Source organism: Crocuta crocuta, unplaced genomic scaffold, assembly GCF_008692635.1.
Source record: "Crocuta crocuta isolate KB4526 unplaced genomic scaffold, BGI_CrCroc_1.0 scaffold1016, whole genome shotgun sequence".
In the NCBI taxonomy this organism is placed as follows: domain Eukaryota; kingdom Metazoa; phylum Chordata; class Mammalia; order Carnivora; family Hyaenidae; genus Crocuta; species Crocuta crocuta.
The window spans coordinates 416833-438104 of NW_027533328.1; positions in this window are offsets into that span (position 1 = coordinate 416833).

Sequence of the window (21272 nt, forward strand, 5' to 3'; positions counted from 1 at the left end):
AGGAAGAACTAGTTTTGTTTTTCTCAATACAGAGATGAAAATTTTGACTTTAAGAAAAATTATGTAGTTTGCATAAACTCATAGCAGGCAAGTGTAAGAGGCTCGGCTGGCACTTGGGCTCTACTCTGCCATGCTTTTCAAAACAATACGTTGGTTTAACTTATTATTATTGAATTATGTATTGAATGCCTACTATGTGCCAAAAAGAGCTATTCTGCTAAAAATGACAAACAGTATTTACTTCCTTCCTGAGCTCTGCAACCTAATGAGACAATTATACAAATAATGTAATCACAAGATGCATTGAATGCAAGAAAATCAATGCACAGTGTGAAACATAGGACACCAGAGAAGGCCTGTGGGCATATGGTTGCCTGATTGAGGGAAAACAAAAATAAAAACAAAAACAGAACACTAGTAAAATCTAAATTTCAAATAACCAACATTTTATATGTGAATATTTCTGTCCTGTATATTTATGCTCAATAAATTGTATATGTATTTTGTATATTTTAGTAACACTAAAAAATATTACTTAACCAAAGTTCAGATTTAACTGAGGATCCTGTGTTTTACCCTAGCAATCTTATTTCAGAAGTAATATTTGAACTAAAACCTGAATAAAGCCCAAAGCTAATTATGCAAAGACTCAAAGAACATGCCAATTGAAAACCAGCTAAGTTCTGAATCCAGAAAGTTCTTGAAAATTTTAAAGAAGGCAGTGTGTCCTGATTTTGGTGAGTCAGGATGATAACAGTTGAAGATGATCTTAAAGACATAAACAGAGGTAATATAGAGTCATCTAGGTAAGGAATGTGGACTGTATTCTTAGTATATCACATACCCATTTAAAAAGTTGTAAAGTAGAAGAGTGGCTCAATGGGTTAAGTGTGACTCTTGATTTTAGCTCAGGTCATGGTCTCCTGGTTTGTGGGATAGAGGCGCATGTCGGACTCTGCTCTGACAGCACAGAGCCTGCTTGGGATTCTCTCTCCCTCCCTCTCTTTCTGCTCTTCCTCAACTCTCTCTTTCTTTCTCTCTCTCTTTCTCTCAAAATAAATAAATAAACTTTTTTATAAGCCTGTAAATTACAAAGGCAACATCTGACTTATGCTTTAATAAAAAAATTTAATGTTTATTTATTTTTGAGAGAGAGACAGAGCACGAGCAGAGGAGGGGCAGAGAGAGAGGGAGACACAGAATCTGAAGCAGGCTCCAGGCTCTGAGCTGTCAGCACAGAGCCTGATGCAGGGTTCAAACACACAAACTGTGAGATCATAACTTGCTCCAAAGTTGGACGCTTAACCAACTGAGTTACCCAGGTACCCCAACACATCTGACATATGCTTTAAAAGCCCTCTAACTTCTGTATAGAAAAGTGGTTGAGGATGGAAGCAAATATTGAAGCAAGGAGCATGATTAGGAGACTATTTTCAAGGTACAGGGGAGAAAATCTTGGCTTGAATTCAGGGATGGAAGTATGCATAGAGAAGCTAATGGATGTGAACTTGACATTTCCTATGGAACCTGGAGACTTGTTAATAGATTCGAAAAGAGGCATAAGAAATGGCAGAAATTAAGAACAATTCCTAGGTTTGGATTCAAACAACCAGTATGTAGTTATGGTATTCCTAAGATTAAGAATGTGTAAAGAAAAACTCAGGGGTAAGGGTTGATAATCAAATGATCTATTTTCAGCATAAGTTTGATAGATCTGCTCGATTTTAAAATGGAGATGTCAAATCAATGATGGATTCTCATCCAAGGAAACAGGATGAGAGTCATCAATGAGAGTGATGTTTAGAGCAAGACCAGGGAAAATTCCACAAAGAAAAAGAATTTATGTAGAGAAAATTTAAAAGTTCATGACTAAAGCCTGAAACATTTAAAAAAGTAAAAATCAGCAAAGAAAATGAGAAGGAGGTCCTTAAATGTTGGGTCACAGAAGCTAAGATAGAAGGATGTTTTATAAAGAGTGGGATGACTAAACACCTATTTTTTTTAATATACTGCTGAGACTTGGAATAGATTCAAGATAGAAATATATCCAACTGACTTGGCTAAATGGAATTACTTTGAGAAAAAGAGCTTTTCAAAAACATTAAGTGAAAAAATCAAATACAATCTTCAGGTATTTTGTAACTGAAATCCGGTTTGTTTAAATAATGTTTATATTTCTACTTGTCGGAGATTCAACATTAGAAAGTCTCTCATATGTTAAGATAAGTGGAAGTACTCTTCGTCTAAAATACCCTTCCCTGTTTTTCAGGGAACACCTCTGCTCTCATAATGACAAAAGTAGTTCCTCAATAGGTTCCTTCACAGGGAACAGTCAGCATATACAAGGCCAGAAAATGCTCCAAGAGGAAACAAATGGGTGAGGGTGGATATCTGCCCTTAACTCTAAATTAGGCTCTTTGTCTCAGGGCCAGACTCAAACCCTCTTTATTATGTAAGTCTTGGATCTGCAAGACCCTTAGGATGAGCCTTTTATCCATAATGTTTTCATCGGAAATCTCTTTGGAAAAGGCGGGGATACGCCTTTCCTTATGAGCAATCTGTGTGGGGGATATCGGCCTGATCTGGAATTTTGTGAAGCCTGATCAATATCAGCAGCCTCATTTACAACATGAGCCAGTAGTAGCAGAAGGAGATACCAGTTTCCTTGCTGTGACTGCCATCCAGAGAGGCTGGTGCGGCTCCTGGCACTGTCTTTCTTACTATCTTTTGGCATTCACAAGGAAAGATTAGACCTCTTTATTAAAGTACTTGATGTTAACTTCATCCTAAAAGTTACTTACTTTAGTGTTGAGTAAAGAACATTTTAAGAGGAGTTTTGAAATACATTAGATATATCAATTATAATGTTTACTGCAATACGCTGCAACTATTTTTGATCTGAATGATCCCAGTACATTCTCTATACTTTGTTAGTTTAATCTTGCCAAATTCACTGAAAACAATCAAAATAAGATGTTCACTCCTCAGGGAGTGAACCCATGGCATTGAACTTTATGCATCAATCTATACTTGTGCCTTCCCTAGAGACAAGGACAGCTCATCTTTGTGATCCTGATGCATATTTATGCTTCATTGTTTTGTATCCAATTAAAATGTATTATAGATTTCACAGGAAGTAATTTGTTTTTTGCTTATATCTGTGAAAAAATGTGTTTAATCTTTCCATAATGCTTAATTGGAAAAAGTTCCTTAGAGAGAATAGCCCTAAAAAAAGGAGTTTGGATGGATGCAACTACCATTACTGAGGTTTTGAAAGAAATGAAATTTTGTCAAAGCATGTCAATAAAAAAAGTTTACCGAATTCAAAAATACTATGCATGTAATTCTCCTAAAATTTGATTTAATGTCTCCAGAACATTGAAAATATCATCCCTATCCACTAGTCTTCAAAGAGTTATCAAAGGAGCTTTTCTTATTTTATGATAAACAGCACAACTAATGACAATGTTGGTAAATTAGTGGTATTGCTGACCAAAAAAAAGAGATCAATTATAGTAATATGAAAAACATATATTTTCCATAAATAATTTGTACAAAACCATGAAAACTTTGTTATATGATCACTATCTCCAAATAGAAATAGAAACCATACTTGTGGCTATTCATATAAATAAAGAAATGGCAGAATAATTCTTCCCCAGTATCATCAGTTAATTAACTGTGTCATTGGAGTCAATCTCAGGAGATTATTCTAATATTTAAAAAAGAAAAAAAAATTGGTTCCGGTAAAAAAAACGTTAAGTGCTATTACTGCCAATATTTCTACTACTGCCACTAACCAACCTAATATTTCCTGAGCACTTACAACATTCCTTTCTAAAAAAATTTTTATGTTTATATATTTGGCTAGAGAGAGAGAGAGAGTAAGCAAGGGAGGAGCAGACAGAGAAGGAGAGAGAGAATCCCAATCAAACTCTCCACTGACAGCACGGATTCTGATGTGCTCCTTGAACCCACAAACTATGAGATCATGACCTGAGCCAAAACAAGAGTCAGACACTTAACTGACTGAGCCACCCAGGTGTCCTGGAACACTTAAAACATTCCTAATCACTTAGCATGCATAATATCATTTATGGTTCACAATATTCATGTACATTAGGTAAATTGTTCTCATTTTTATATGGAAACTTACTCAGGGAGTTTAATGAAACTGCTCAGTGTAGTTCCACAAAGTTGTGAATGAGTGATGGAATAAGAATTCAATACATGTTGATGCATCTGTAGACATTTCTAGCACTGTGCCAAGCAGGTACCATGACACCATTTTCTTTTTGTACATTTTTTTCCTAGAGTTACTTACTTCAATTTTCATTTCTCGGGTATCTTATATTGCTATTTATAATTCTTCCAAACTTTCTATCAGAATACAATTTCCCACGTGGCGAAGCACATCAGGTGATGTATCAGTTCCAATTAATTTTCTTTCCTGGAGTCAGTCCTCCTGACGCCCTTTATTCCTTTGCCCCTATTTGTGCTCTAGTCTGTAGGCCAGCAGCACAGCTGGCTCTTCTTCTTCCTGATCCTTTTCTCTGGATCAGTTTTCTCCTTCATTTTGCTAGAATGTGGCTCCCACCAAAGTACTGATGATGATTTGCATAAATGGTACATTTTTAAGATATTGTAAGCTTGAAAATATTTCTATTTTACCATCATTTTTAATTGAATCTTTTACTGAATAAAGAATCCCAGTTGAAAATTATTTTTCTTTAGAACTGGGAAGGCATTGTGCCCTTAACATTTCACTTCTGATGGTTTTGTTGGGGAACCAAATGCCATGGTAACACAACTTTTTACATGTATTTATCTTGTCTTTGTCCCTCTTTATTAGGATCTTCATTTTATCTTCTTTTTTCAGAAATTTGAAAATACGGTTGGAAGACAAGGCTCCATGAATATTTTCAAACTGATTGTGATTTACTGGACAAGGATTATTGACAACCAAGGTTAAAGGTATGCTTGAAAAGCAAACATGCATGGGACATTAGATATTGAGTATTTCTCTGAGGGATTTAAAGTCTTCTCTTCCTGAAGGAATTTCTTCAGATTTCAAAGAGATGAAGTAAAGGCAGAAATTTTCTTATTTTTCTAGAGAGGATTTGTTTATATTCCAAAAACAAAGGCCTTTTTTACTCTCTTCCCTCTCTCAATCTCATCAGAGGTAGGAGAACCAGATGTCTTATCCTCCCTGTAAAAACTACAAGAGTTTGGAGAGTTTTTGGTTTTGTTTTTGTTTTTGTTTTGTTTTCTTGTGGTGCAACTCTACTGCACATGCAGGTTAGAGCAGGCCCTGTCTTTGAATTGTTCTTTGGGGAACTGGGGTGTGGAGAACTGATATTTTGATGCTACTCTGACTGGTGTAATTTCCACAAGTAATAAAAGATTCTATCTCTCAGCTGGAGATCTGCAGGCAGACTGTCATGTAAGTGGATAAAATTTCAGACCTTCACAATTGCAGTTGAAGTAACATGCTCAAGATGAGTCATTTGTTCATTATTTTTTCTGGATACCCTCAGTCTAGAAAGCTATTCCCTTTAGCCTCAGATACTTCCTGGTATTGGCTTTTGATGATTCTCTTTCCTCCATTTTCTCTATTCTCTCTTCCAGGGATTTCTATTATTTATGTGTTAGATCAGACTCTACTCTTCTTATTTTCCTTTGCAATTTTGCATATATTGCAATATAGCTATTGATTTTGCTATCATTTCTACGGTACTGCTTGTATTTAATGTTCTTATAAAATCTTATTTTATATTATTAATATTCTTATAAAAATCCTATTTTTTATATAAACACATATTTTAATTTTTTGTAATCTGAGAGAGAACTCACAATTTGGGGAGAGGACAGAGGGAGAGAGAGAAAGAGAGACAGAGAGAGAGAATCTTAAGCAGACTCCATACTCAGCATGAAGCCCAATGCAGGCCTTAATCCTATGATCCTGGGATCATGACCTGAGCCAAAATCAAAATCAACAGCCTGATGTTGAACCAACTGAGCCATGCATATACCCCTTAACTCACATTTTAATTTTAAAGAGGTTTTCTTATGTCATCTTTTTTAACAACTTATTGTTTCATGAATAAAAATATCTCACCATGTTGAGCATATTCTTATATTCTTAGAGATTACCACTATCTTTTTATTCAAGAACTTTTTTCCCTAGTTTTATATTGTTTCTCCCTGTCATTCTTGAAATCTCCAGATATTTTTGAATGTCAACTCATATAAAATCTGAGGCACTAAATATTTGAGTATAAACTTAATGGAAATATGGGGGTGGACCAGCGACTTGCCAATTGTTAGGATATCTGGGCAGGGTTTTCCCAAATGTGAGCATGCATTAGTCTTTTCTCTGGAATGATTTAGTTGCTGAATGATGTGGAGTGATAGGAGAGAGTGGATTTTGATGTGTAACCACCATCATTCCAAAACTGAGTAGTCCCAGGGAAGTTGAAAATTTTAGTCATTTGGTATAAAGATTTTCATTTAACCCCACTCTTCTCAAAGCTTGCTTTTCCTTGTACTCCTCTGTGACTGAGATCCCTGAGCTTGCACCTTCTAGCTAAGTTTCCTCACAGAATAAGCCTGGCACTGAGAGTAAATAGTCAATTTGCTCCATATTTAGAAGACAGCATGGTTGACAGCATGGGGAAGACAACATAGTCTGTTACTTACATAGACTTTCTAACAAATCTTCTGTTTCAGTCATACCTCCATCATTTTCTTCCTAGTTATCAGGTGCATCCAAAACTTGGGGATTTGGGGGCTTCCACAGAGAAACTCAATTTGCTTCTTATTAGAATTTACTTGTTCTGTTCTGGTGTTCAGGTTTTTTTTTCTCTGCTAATTTCTTCATATTATTGTCACCTTCCAAAATATTACTCATCTATTGCTTTATCCTCTTAAATTTTTTTGAAGAAGGATTAGTTTTTTTTCCCTCTCAACCCAAGTTTCATGAGGGAATACATATAAAACATGTGTTCAATTCCCCATGTCAATTTGGAAGTCCGAATTCACTTTCTGTTTCAAATTAGACAAGTATATATTTTGTCTAATATTATCCTGGGTTCTATATTAAGCTCTCTTTCTTATCTTAGTTTTTATTCTAGCCATTATCTGTTATATCCTAAACAATAGGGATAAATTTGATTATAAATACACTTAAACAAAATCTAATTACTCAATAATCTGAATAGTCCATTCATTTAGTCAACAAATATTCACTGAGTCCTTAAAATGTGTTAGTTAACAAAAAGACAAGGATTTCTACTCTCAGTGAGAGTACATTCAAGACAGATAATTAAACAATAGGACTTATTGTTAATCATAACGACTCCTTTATATTAGTCATAATGTTGTAACTATCACTTATGTAGTATGTAAGTTTGTGATACATTCTATTGAAAAATAAAATGTAGAAGAGGAAAGAGAGTTTAGAAATGCTAGACATGATAGGAGAGGAGGAAGTTGAAGTACAAATTGACAGTCTGCCTAACCTTTATTTAGAAGTTAATGTCTGAGCAAAGACCTCAGGGAGGTAATGGAATAAATCAAAGGGATATTTGGTAAAGGAGGGAATATGTAAACAAGTAGACTAAAGCAGAAACGTGTCTCCCAACTGATATATTCAAGAAATAGCTAGGAACCTTATTGGAGCAGGATGCAACAAATACTGCTATAATTTTAATATGTGCCAAGGCATTATGTGTCATCAATAGTTTCAGTTTTGTATTTGTGCTGTAAATGAAGACTAGATCTCATTTTTTTAAAAAATCATTTATTTATTTATTTATTTATTTATTTATTTATTTATTTATTTATCTCTACACCCAACGTGGGGCTTGAACTCATGATCCCAAGATCAAGAGTTGCCTGCTTTTCTGAACAAGCCAACCAGGTGCTCCTATCTCTCATTTTTTTACTTTGTTTCTGAAATATCTGCCACATATTATAAAGATAAATGAGCAAAATATTTCCATAAATTTGGAGGAAAGGGATTATGATCAAACCCAAAATATCCAAATAATTTTTATCAAGAGAAATCAAAATCAGTTCTCTGAGGGTGCCTGGTTGGTTCATTCAGTTAAGCATCCAACTTCAGCTCAGGTCATGATTTCATGATTTGTGAATTTGAAGCCCAAGTCAGGCTCTATGCTGACAACTTGGAGCCTGGAACCTGCTTCAGATTCTGTGTGTGTGTCTCTCTCTCTGTTCTTCCCCTGCTCTCTCTCTTTCTCTCTCTCAAAAGTAAATAAAATATTTTTTATTTATTTAATATTTATATAATATATTTTATTTTATATTATATTTATTTATATATTTATATTATATTATATATTTATATAAACATATTTTATATTTATTATATTTTATTTTTACACAAAATATTTTTTAAAAGCATTATAAAAATCAGGCAAACAAGGAAAACAACTTTTAATGCTTTTTATAAGCAATAAATAAGCTGAAAGTTAACAAATCTATTGACAAAAGGTAAAATAATGAATTTTTATGGCATGTTGCAACCGAAGGAAGAACTTAATACTGATTTGGTGAAGGTCTGTGAGTGAGACCTTGGAAAATGATAGAGAATCAGGCAATCAAGCTTTATGCCTTGAAGTTTATGGATGTTTTATACTCAAACTGTTCTTAAAACCAGAAGTATAATGTGAAAACATCTTTAAGTGAGGGTAGGGTGGGGTAGGGTGAGAAAAGACTAAACACAAGAGTATTTCAAAATATATGGAAATAAAACCTGGGCAGACCAGACTGAAGATTCATAGAAGTTGCTACCTCATTATCCCTAAAGCTGATATTAGGCATATGAGAAAAACATTTTGGGTTGATGTAAATATGGTGCACTATTCTTTATGACATTCGCTGACCAGAAACAGCTGAGTCAAGTATCAAATATATGTATGGAAATGAATATATTCACTTGAATGGTCAGGTCAAAATCGCCACTTCTTATAATTATTTAATAAATTTGAGGGCACAAAAGAACTCATTTTGTGAAAACTGGTATAAGTTTTCAGGATCCATTTTGGCAGAAATTTATAAGCAAATCATCAGCAAGTAAATTAAGATGGTTTAAACACTGAATTGAGTCAGCAGACACTTCAGGCTAGATCTTCACATTTGTAATTCATCTTCCACTGAATGAATGAATGAGTGAATGAATGAATACATATGTACATACATATACATATACGTATATACATACCAATGAGTTTAAATGGAACTCTATTCAAAACAAATTAGTGAGTCAAAGGTTCAGATACTATTCTCCTAAACTGTTTTTATTTTCACAAATTATTATTAATATTGACTTTATGAGCCTTCATTAATTTTCCAATTAAATGTATCCTTGAATCTAATTTATTTGTGTTTATTGGTTATAAAGTCCTTTTTTGTTTTTTAGCTTTTGATGATAGCAATGTAAGAAATTTTACAGTTCAATGTTTAAAACAAAGAATGTCAGTGAAATTCACAAATGCATGTTTCTCTGTGATATGCATGAGTCTATCTGGGTAAAACATGATTATAAAAATACAAGGCATGTACTCTGATTTTAGATTCCCTTCTTCATGTGTGTGAGCTCAACCAAATTAAGTAGGCTGAAGGAATAAACTTATTAATAGGTATGCAGTGTTTGTTTGCATAGGTATGTGCACATGTGTGAGTGTGTGTGTGTGTGTGTGTGTTTGGGGGGGATAGGGGTCTCATGGATGATCAAACGACATCAATTACAATGGCCTCACTTACTTGACTTTGTTAAAGAGCTTTAGGCCCTCTCTATCTTTAGTTATAAATATTGGAGATTGGTTGGTTTCTCTTGATTCCAGTGATTCGACAAAACCTTTTACACAGAGGACACTGGAGAGCAATTGGAGATTTTCTAGCATCCCGTATAAGAAGTTTCTTGCCCTTCATATTACCCACAAGTCAATCTTATTATAGTCTTCTTTCCAGTCATATTCATGCATCACTTGAAATTTGAAAGGATAATTTTATTATTGCCACTTATTATTTTATTACTACTCTATACTCTGTGTTCTAATTAAAATTTCTTAAAATTTCAGTTAATGGCAAGAAAAATAGGGAATAGAATAAATACATATAATAAGGTGTGCTATTTGCTTACTATGATTATTTTATTGTTTTACAAGATATTAAATGTCTTGCTTCTTGCTTAACTATAAAGACTAGTACTCAATTAAGTTTATATTTCAGTGTCACCAATTACTATATAACAGTTTAACTGAAACATAATAGAATGTGAGTTGACTTTACCATATTTCTAGTAAAGGAAAGGGCATCTTAACATCTAGAAATGCCTTGTAAGTAGAGTCAGACACCACCAAGATATCTATGATTTATCTTCACAACAACATTTCTATGTCCCAAACAAACTCAGGAGTTAATAATATTAGAATTTGTTAATATTGGTAAGTATCCTACAGAATGTGTACAGTTTTCTTGAAAACTTTCAATGTATCTGTGTCCTCATTAAGGAGACAGATTGCTTGGCTTTAAACTTGTTCTCTATCCTTTCTAACCTGTTAAGTTTGAAAGAGCTTCTTAACTGCTTGAAGATGCATTCTCTTTCTCTTTAAAATAAATGTAGTGCCCATTTCATAGATAATTTTAGGGTTAAATGATATAAAAATTGAAAAATACTTAACATGGCATAAGCATGGGACAGTTGTAATTTGTTGTTACTTCATTGCTACTACAGTTCATTTTGTTACCACTCTTTGAAAGCTTTAGCTATTAGGAAGAGTTGCCCTTCCTAAAAATCTCATGTTTTGTAAATTCTTCTTTTCTCTTTCTAATGTATCATTTCCAGAAATTGCTTTTGCTTGATGAAGATAGTCAATATGAAGCTAGAGAGGTTTGAAATGATACTTTCCACTAGAAGTGAGATATATTTGAAGGTTTTAAGGAGATTTGAAGTTTAAAAATACCTATGGGTTATGGGTTAGGATAGTTTTATAATTTATTGTCCCAACTATGACTCTTTTAAAAGTAAGAAGGGTTGTTATTAATTACACAGAAACAACACCCAGACTTGCACTTCACATATGTTAATACATACTTTTAAAAGATGAAACACCAGTGGGAAATTTTATAATATTCACCATCAAAGTATGTTATGCTATTACTTATAAAAGGCTTTTAGAAAATAAAAGAAGCATGTGTCCCTGTGCTTAAATCTATCTCATTACAAAGACAATATGATTTAGGACATAATTTTAAATGCAACTCCCTGAAATACCATAGACATTTCCATAGTTTTGTGAAAGAGAAGAGTATTCTTTCTTTCCTTCTTTCTTATTGTCAAATTAGTTAACATACAGTGGAGTCTTGGCTTCAGCAGTAGATTCCTATAATTCATCAGTTACATACAACACCCAGTGCTCATCCCAACAAGTGCCCTCCACAATGCCCATCACTCATATTTCCCACTCCCCCAAACCTCCCATCCCCATCAGCCTTCAGTTTGTTTTCTATATTTAAGAGTCTCTTAAGGTTTGCCTCCCTCTACGTTTGTATCTTATTTCTCCCTCTCTTTCCCTATGGTCATCTGTTAATTTTCTCAAATCCCATATATAAATGAAATCATATGATATCTGTCTTTCTCTGGCTGACTTATTTCACTTAGCATAATACCCTCCAGTTCCATCCACATTGTTGCAAATGGCAAGATTTTATTCTGGGAGAACTGGACAGCAACATGCAGAAGAATGAAACTGGCCCACTTTCTTACACCATAAACAAAAATAAATTCAATGTGGATGAAAGACCTAAATGTGGGAAAGGAAACATACAGGAGAAAATAGGCAACAACGTCTTTGATCTCAACCACAGCAACGTCTTACTTGACATGTCTCCAAAGACAAGGGAAATAAAAGCAAAAATGAACTATTGGGACCTCATCAAGATAAAAAGCTTCTGCACTGTAAAGAAAACAATCAATAAAACTAAAAGTCAACCGACAGAATGGAGGAAGATATTTGCAAATGACATATCAGATAAAGGGTTAGTATTCAAAATCTATAAAGAACTTACCAAATTCAACATCCAAAAAGCAAATAATCCAGTGAAGAAATGAGCAGAAAACAAGAATAGACACTTTTCCAAAGACATCCAGATGGCAAACAGACACATGAAAAGATGCTCAACATTACTTATCATCAGAGAAATACAAATCAAAACCACATTGAGATACCACATCACACCAGTCAGAGTAGCTAAAATTAACAACTCAGGAAACAATAGATGCTGGCATGGATGTGGAGACAGGGGAACTCTCTTGCACTGATGGTGGGAATGCAAACTGGTGCAGCCACTCTGGAAAACAGTATGGACGTTCCTCAAAAAATTAAAAATAGACTACTCTATGACTCAGCAATTACTCTATTAGTTATTTATCCAAAGGATACAAAAATCCTGACTTGAAAGGGCACATGCAACCCCATGGTAATAGTAATGCTATCAACAATAGCCAAATTATGGAAAGAGCCCAAATGTCCATCAATTGATGAATGCATAAAGATGTGATACATATATGCAATGGAATACTACTCAGTGATGAAAAAGAAAATAATATATCTTAAAATGTTAGAATTGAGAGGAAGCTTAGAGAATGTTTACTGCAATATCTCATATTGTAGACGAGGAAGTAGTGATTGAAACAAAAACTTACCTGAAGCTGTATTATTGTTGGAGTCAGTTTTCCAAAACAAGCCTCTCTTAGCTACATCATATGTGTCACAAAGGCTGACAGGAGCAAAAATGTAGACCAAATAAGTGAAGAGGGAACTCTGTGTTTCACACTGAATCATTTGTTATTGAGAGTAGAGACAAAAAAATCCACATGAGGTGAAGGTTAAACCTTCACCTTATTTTTTTTCAGTTTTTTTGAAGAGCATCAAGTTATGAAGAAGTTTCAAAACAAGAAATAAAGAAAATTAGTAGGTAAGCAGCTTGAAGGGAAAGCCTAAAGAACTATGGATTGCAAACAGTGGCTTAAGGGAACAGTGATGGTTAATCTATAGAAAATACTTCATTCATATGTAAGTTTTTATTATGCAATACTTACTCTTTATACCATTTCCATGTTATATTTAAAACATGGAGACGTTTATTGATGTTTATATTTGAGGCATCTTGTTATATTTTTGCTGGAGACTGGCTCCAGCATGTCCAGGGATCCCTGAAGGATGGATGGTGTTGGCGAGAGAGAAAGAGAGAGAGAAAGAGAGAGAGAGAGAGAGAGAGCCCCGAGATCCTTTCTGATCACCAGGCAGGCATCTCTGCTCTGACTGGGGCTCAACTTTATTTTATCATTAAGTGTTTGGGGGACGGCAAAGAAGTGGCATTTGCCTTAGACCATGGTTTCTGATAACAAACTTATTTGATATGTAAGAAATTTCCCAGAACATAGATATGTAGAAGACTCATGTATAACGTTTACAGTAGTGATTGAGGTAGGGGATTTAGATGCCTATCCTATGGGGAAGGAAGGCGTCTTTAGCATACCAGACAAAGTTTTCAGCATAAAAAGGGTGAAGTTACTTCTTTGTGGACAGGGGTCAACAGCTTGTTTATTTAAGGTGGAAGTATCAAGAAAAACAGGTCTTCCAGGGAACACCTCTGCTCTCATAATCACAAAAGAAGTTCCTCAGTAGGTTCCTTCACAGGGAGCAATCAGCATATACAAGGCCAGAAAATGCTCTAAGCAGAAACAAATGGGTGGGGGTGGATATTTGCCCTTAACTCTAAGTTAGGCTCTTTGTCTCAGGGCCAGACTCAATTGTCTTTGATATGCAAGGTTCATAGGAAGAGGCATTTTACAATCATCCATAGAGCTTTCATCTAAAATCTCTTTTGCAAAGGCAGGAATATGCTTTTCCTTATGAGGTATCCGTGTTTGGAATATTGGTCTGATATGGAATAATGTGAGGCCTGGTCAATACCAGCAGCCTCATTTCCAACATGAGCCAGTAGTAGCAGAAAGAGATACCAGTTTTCGTTTCTCATGGCAGGAGCTGCAAACACTGTCATTTCCTTGCTGTGACTGCCATCCAGAGAGGCTGGTGCGGCTCCCGGCATATTTCAGTTTATTAAAGATCAGGACAGAGATTACCCTAATGAAATAGATTTATTTTACATTAAATTATCAAGTGGAATGCTATAAACATTTCTAGTTCTCTGAAATCTAAAGTTTTACTACTCTAGGTCATCAAATTTGGAGAGGTGATATTGGTGAGATTTCATAATAGGCAAAGTATATGAACACTTTCCCTTATCCATGGAACCAGAAACCTCCTTTTGACATAAGACAATCTGAAACACAACTTTGACTTGGAGTCTTTGTTATTAGTTGTATTTAACCAATCCCAACTGTGCAATACTCATAGCCATCAGTTTAGACATAAAAGTGGAAAATAATATTTCATGTGTTTTTTTTATTTAAAAAAAAATTTTTTTTAATGTTTCATTTATTTCTAGGAGAGAGAGAGACAGCGTGAGCAGGGGAGGGTCAGAGAGAGAGGGAGTCACAGACTGAAACAGGCTCCAGGCTCTGAGCTGGCAGTCAGCACAGAGCCCGACACGGGGCTCGAACCCACGAACCGCGAGATCATGACCTAAGCGAAAGTCGGACGCTTAACCGACTAAGCCACCCAGGCGCCCCATATTGCATGTGTTTAAATATGAATGATTGTTAATCCCCCAGAGGCATTTGCAGAAGCAAGTCCATGTGTTTCTTTCTCTTGCTAGGAATATGCATATATATTGATTTTATATTCCTAAGTGATTGAAAAACATCTATACCCCTTTTGAAAACAATGGAAAAAGGACCACTTCTCATTCTAAAAAGTGCAACAAAGTCTTTTTGTTTCCTCATTCCCTGTTGCTAATTATGATTGGAAAAGTTTTCTCTGCGTACGTAAGATTTATGATGATTTTAAAAAGTAGAGCGCAATAAGATATATTAAAATACTCTACTAAGAGTATCTGAATTTGTTGATATTTATATATTAGGAGAAAAAGAACAAGCAAACAAGAAACTATGAACAAATAAGAGTAGGAAAATTAGATATCCAACATGGATTTGTTCCCTCTTCTCCTGTAGCCAAATTAGAGATATGTAATGATGCCTTGTTAAAGGATTCACTGGGAGTTATTTGTTCTCACCATTCATTGAGTTGTGTCTCCAAAGGTAGCTGGGTAAGCACAATGAAACTACATGTAAGCTAAAAAACAGTAATTTATTTAATGAAGTCCAGGAAAACAAATCTCTGTAAACAAGCACTCAAGCAATTAGGAATATTGCAAGTATCTACAATTTTCAAGAGATTAAGTCAAATGTTCATAACACAAGTCACGTTAATTCTTCTAGCTTGTAACATTGCTTAACATTATAATATTATAAATGAGTGACATGAGCAAACACTCAAAATTCCATATATTCATGTAAGGTTTTTTTCCCTGTTAAGTAACTGTTTTGGGAGCTATTAGCATGCTAAATTTCTCAAACTATTTTTGATACTGTTCTTAGGCATTTTTTACCAGAACATACAAGAATTCTCTTTTTATTACAACTAGATCTGTATATTAAAAGATAACTTCCATTTTTCTGAAATAGCTAAAAACTCTTACCAAAATCTACAACCCTCTTCCAAATCAAAAACAGTGTTTCCAAAGTTATGAGATTAATTTAGTTATATGAGTCAGAAGTTCTCTCTACTTAATTGTCCGTGATTTTACAGTGACAGTACAATTGTAATAAAGGTGATCTCAGACATAAAAGGTAAATTATTATGTAGTGGTGTCGATTTTGTAATTTGTAAGAAAGTTCCATGCAAGTTATTTAAAAAATAATCTGATTAAATATATACAGGTAAATCACATATAATCAAAAAATGACAATAATACTTGATGATAGCAGAACAATAAACTTGTACATGATCTCAGAAATTGTATTAGATTCTAACTTTGAGACAGCATGTACAAATTTTCCTATTAAGAAAGGGAGAATGAAATAAAAATGTATGGGTTAGCATAGCTTTACTAATAATACTGAAAAATGGAAATCTAAATCTCTAGAAATAGAGGATGGATAATTATGTACTCAATAAAATTCTTATGAAACATATACATGCTGTAAGAAATTGTTATAATAATTGCAAAAATCAGGATATGACCTGAATGTACAATATAAGTGCAGCAATTATTTAAGCTAGAATGGAGAGAAGTGATAATAGCTATTTCTGTGGTGGCAAAGACAGAGATTGTAGATGACTTCAATTTTTTTTTTATTTATACACTTGCCATGATATGTTATTACCAATGAACATGTCCTCCTTGTATAACCAATGGGAGAGAACAATATCTGTGATTTCCTCAATTTTTAAAAGGAGATAAATAAGAGGGTCTGGGTGTAGATAATTGACTCCATGAGCTCAAACTTTATTCTGGTAAACAATTTGCAAACAGAACTGTGGATTGTTTGAGAAACATAACTCCGTAGGGGCGCGTGGGTGGCTTAGTGGGTTAAGAGTCCAACTTTGACTCAGGTCATGATCTCATGGTGGGTGAGTTTGAGCCCTGCATTGGGCTCTGTGCTGACAGCTCGGAGCCTGGAACATATTTAGGATTCTGTGTCTCCCTCTCTCTGTCCCACTCCCATTCACACTTTGTCTCTGTCTCCCAAAAATGAATAAACGTTTAAAAAATTAAAAAAAAAAAAAGAGACATAACTCAGTAGACAAATTCTATCAAAACTCCTGGAAAAATTTCAAAGGTTTAAAGTAGACTTTAACTTCTTTAGTGCATCTCTGTCTAACTTCTCTGATTCTTCCTTCTACCAGCCCAAGCCCACCCCATCACATTGCTTTGGTTGCTTTACAAAGACAACTCACTCTTTGCTGCCTCTCTCCTAGACAAAACTAACTTCATTTAGCACTACACTAAATTAATTTATGGAAAAGTCAATATTTTTATATGGAGTAAATAATTCCTATTTAGTGGCAATGAATGATAGATTTAAACAACTGAGATGTGTTTGCCTACTTAATGAAAAGCCTATTATTTCTGGCCCAAATAATCTTTTGTTGAATCTATTGAATCTTTTATTTCTGTGTGTCCCTAAGATTGCTCTCTAATTTCTTTTATGCTATTAAATTCATTTCGAGGGGTGCCTAGGTGTCTCAGTTCATTCAGCATCTGACTCTTGATTTCAGCTCAGGTCATGATCTCATGGTTTATGGGTTTGAGCCCTGCATTAGGCTTTGCTCCGATAATGTGAAGCTTGTTTGGAATGCTCTCTCTCCCTCTCTTCTCTGCTCCTCACATGCTCACAAGTGCTCTCCCTTTCTCTCTCAAAAATAAATAAACTTTAAAAAAAATTAATTTCTAAAAACTAGCGACAACTGAGTCAAACTATCTAGGACATATAGGTCTTCTCACATAGATCACTCATTAAAACATACATTTTCTTATTCCAAAGAGTTTTAACCCAGATATTTAAGAAATTCTTCACAGCAACAACTCGACTAATCTCTTCCTTCCCAACCTCCCATTAAAAGCTGATTTACCTATTTCTTTTTTAAAGTTATGCCTACTGAGGTATGATTTACATACAGTAAAATTCACCATTTGGGGGCTTTTATTTTCTGACCAAGATGGAGTAACAGGGACCAAATTTACTGTTTGCCTAAAGCAACTTAAAATTGGGGGTGGGGGAACAAACAAGAGTATTTAGACACTGCTTATCAGGCAATGCAGGCAGGACTTCAATCTATGAGGGAGGAGAAATAAGTGCTAATGACTGACCCAAAATACTGACTAGAGAGTCCCCAGGTCATACTGCAGAGAATGGGAAGCTAGGAAGAGCCTGTAAGCATTTATGTGTTGAGGGGATGGGAAAAAATTCAGGGAAGACACACATAAATTTTGCAAGGAAGAGAATGGGAGAGGTGAGGAGAGAGCTCCAGAAAGAGTTATGAAGATCTTAAGAGACCTTTGAGTATTCAGATAAATAGTATCACCAAATGCAAGTAAGAACACAGCCCAGTGCCAGGGAAATAACCACCCCAAAGAAACAGATAGAACAATCACCTGGCTCCCACAGGACCAGGAGTAGATCCCATGCTCACCATTCTTACCACAGGGCACTGAAGAGTATTTAGATAGAATTCTTAGAGACACTGGTTAGCAGTGGAGCAAAATGTACCCTAGAATAGCACTTTCACTCCACTCTAATAAAATAGAAGAGGAAGCTTAAAAAATATCATACCTAATTACATTCCAAAATGAAGCTCAGAGAGATTTATAGGAATCCAAAAATATTTATTTATGTATTTTATATATGTATACATATATATTATATTTTTTTGTGTGTGTATATATAATGTGTTTATAGGACTACAACAAGACTAGAACACCCCAACAAGGTAAAACGTACGATGTCTGATAATCAATAAAAAAGTATTGGGTTTGAAAATAAGCAAGAGATTACACCATAATGAGAACAAAAACAACCATCAATGAAAACAGACCCAGAAGGGAGGAGGAAATAGAGTAAATAAAACATTAACATAATTAATGATATTATATTTCATATAAGAAGATGAGAGAAGTTTGAGCTAATTAAGTGGAAACACAAGACATTACATATATTTTTATGTCAAATATATGTATATATCATAATATGCATAATACATATATGTATAAATCATATTCAGGTTAATAAAGGTTAAAAATATAATACCTGATGTGAAGTCTATGTTATCCTATTTAGAGTACCAATGCATTATGTAATAACTTTAAGCACCTGAATATAAGTAAATTGGATTGTGAAAATAGAGGAAATAATGGCATAAAATTACCAAAATTTTATAAAAACTATAAAACTCCTCAGTGTCAAGTAGTTCACTTAACTCCAGGTACAAAGAACATGGGGGGAAAAAAGGCAACATGGATTACTTATCATAATCAAACTGCTTAAAGCCAATAATTAATAGAAAATCATAAAATTATCCACAGAGAAATATATAAATTAAATCTGAAAGAACAAAGATAAGAAGGATGGCAATGCTTTATCATTGAAAGCAATACAAAACACAATGGGCCAACATCAGTAAAAAACTGAAAGAAAAAGAATGGTAACTTAGAATTCTATATAGAGTGAAAGCTTCCTTCAAAAATATAGACGGAATAAATGCCTTTACAGAAATATATAAAGAGTGAAAAAAAATTGATCACTAGCTGACCCACCATGCAAAAATTGTGAAAGATAATCCTTTAAGCAGAAAAAGCATAATATACTCAGAAATCTGTATCTATACAAGAAGAATTGGCACTAGAAATGCTGTGGGATAACCACAAAGGAAAACTTGTAAAATGATAATTGACCATTTAAATAAAAATGTTAGCAAAGTGCTTTGATTATTTAACATACAGAGAAATAAAATATGTAACAACAATTCTACAAAGGCCAGGAGAAGAAAAATGGAAAACAATTTTGTAAGGATTTTAAACTACATGCATAATCACATAAAATTACTTAAGGATGGATTGTGGTATGTTTAAAATATATCTTTTAGGGGTGCCTGTGTGGCTCAGTCGGGTAAGCGTCCGACTCAGGTCACGATCTCGTGGTTGGTGGGTTCAAGCCCCACATAGGGCTCTCTGCTGACAGCTAGCTCAGAGCCTGGAGACTGTTTCAGATTCTGTATCTCCCTCTCTCTCTGATCTTCCCTACTCACACTGCCTCTCACTCTCTCTCTCTCTCTCTCAGAAATAAATAACATTTAAAAATTTTTTTAAAAATTAAAATATATCTTTTAAAATCTAAAGCAATGCCTAAAACATAAAACAAAAATTTTATAGTTCATCAACCAATAAAAAAGATAAAATGGAATAATAGAAAATAAAAATAATAATCCAATTAATATAAAAAAGGTAGGAAAAGTGAAATATGGAGCAAAGAATACATGATAAATATCGAAACAAATAGCAAGATGATAGACTTTAATTCAGCTATAGCAACAATCATATTATATATAAATGATCTAGCCACCCCAGTTTAAAAGCTGAGATTATCAGAATAAAATAAAAACCTCTAATACTTAACAATGCTATGTATAAGAAAGATGTTTTAAATACAAAGAACAAATACATTAAGAGTAAAATGATATAAAACAGTATACAGTGCTAATACTAATCAAAAGAAGCTGGGATGGCAATAATAACATCAGACAAATTAAATTTCAGACAAAGCAGTGCATTACTACTAATAAAGACTTTTGGTTCATAATCATAAAGGGATAAATACATCAATTTAGAATTCTTTAACAATTGTAAAATATATGTTATATATTAACAGATATTCAAAATAAAATCAAGAATAAATAGACATATCCACAATTATAGCTAAAAAGTTGAATATTCTTCTGTGAATAGTTGATAGAAAAAGTAAAGAAAAGATATCTGTCCAGGTATAAAGAACACCAACCTACTTACCCTAATTGGAATTTGTAGAACACTCTATTTACCAATGGGATAATATATTTTCTTTTCAACTACACAAAGAATATTTACAAATATGGGCCATATTCTGGGACATAACAGGAGTCCAAGTAAATTTAATATTATTTATTATACAAACTATGCTCTCTAACCCCAATGAAATTAAATTAAAATTCCATAATATAATTATATTTGGAAATTTTCCAATTATTTGGAAACTAAATAATACACTTCTAAATGACAAAGATGGAATTAAAATGATAATTAGAAAGTATTTGTCTTGAATGGGAACAGTAATTCATCATATAAAAATATGTGGAAAGTTGCTAAAGCAGTATGTTCAGAAACTTAGAGAACAAAAGATCTATTTAAAAGGAGAAAAATCTCAGATCAGTGACTTCAGGGATTGATAGATGTGATGTGATTTATAATTGGTAATATATATTTGGTCTTCCTCCCAGTTCCTGGCACAGAGCTCCTAAAACTCAGAATTTTTCAAGTAATAAAAGTCATAAAGTTATCTTGATATTCATAACAAACTGCTTTCAATCCCAGTTTATGTTAATAAATCAACTTTTGGACCCTACCTAAGGATGGGGGCTAGTTGCCTGGGGCATCAACCATGTAATTGGAGAGTTGTTATTTTCAATTCCCTCTAGGGATGGGAGTGGGCCTGGAGGTTGAATCAATTACCAGCGGTCAATGATTTA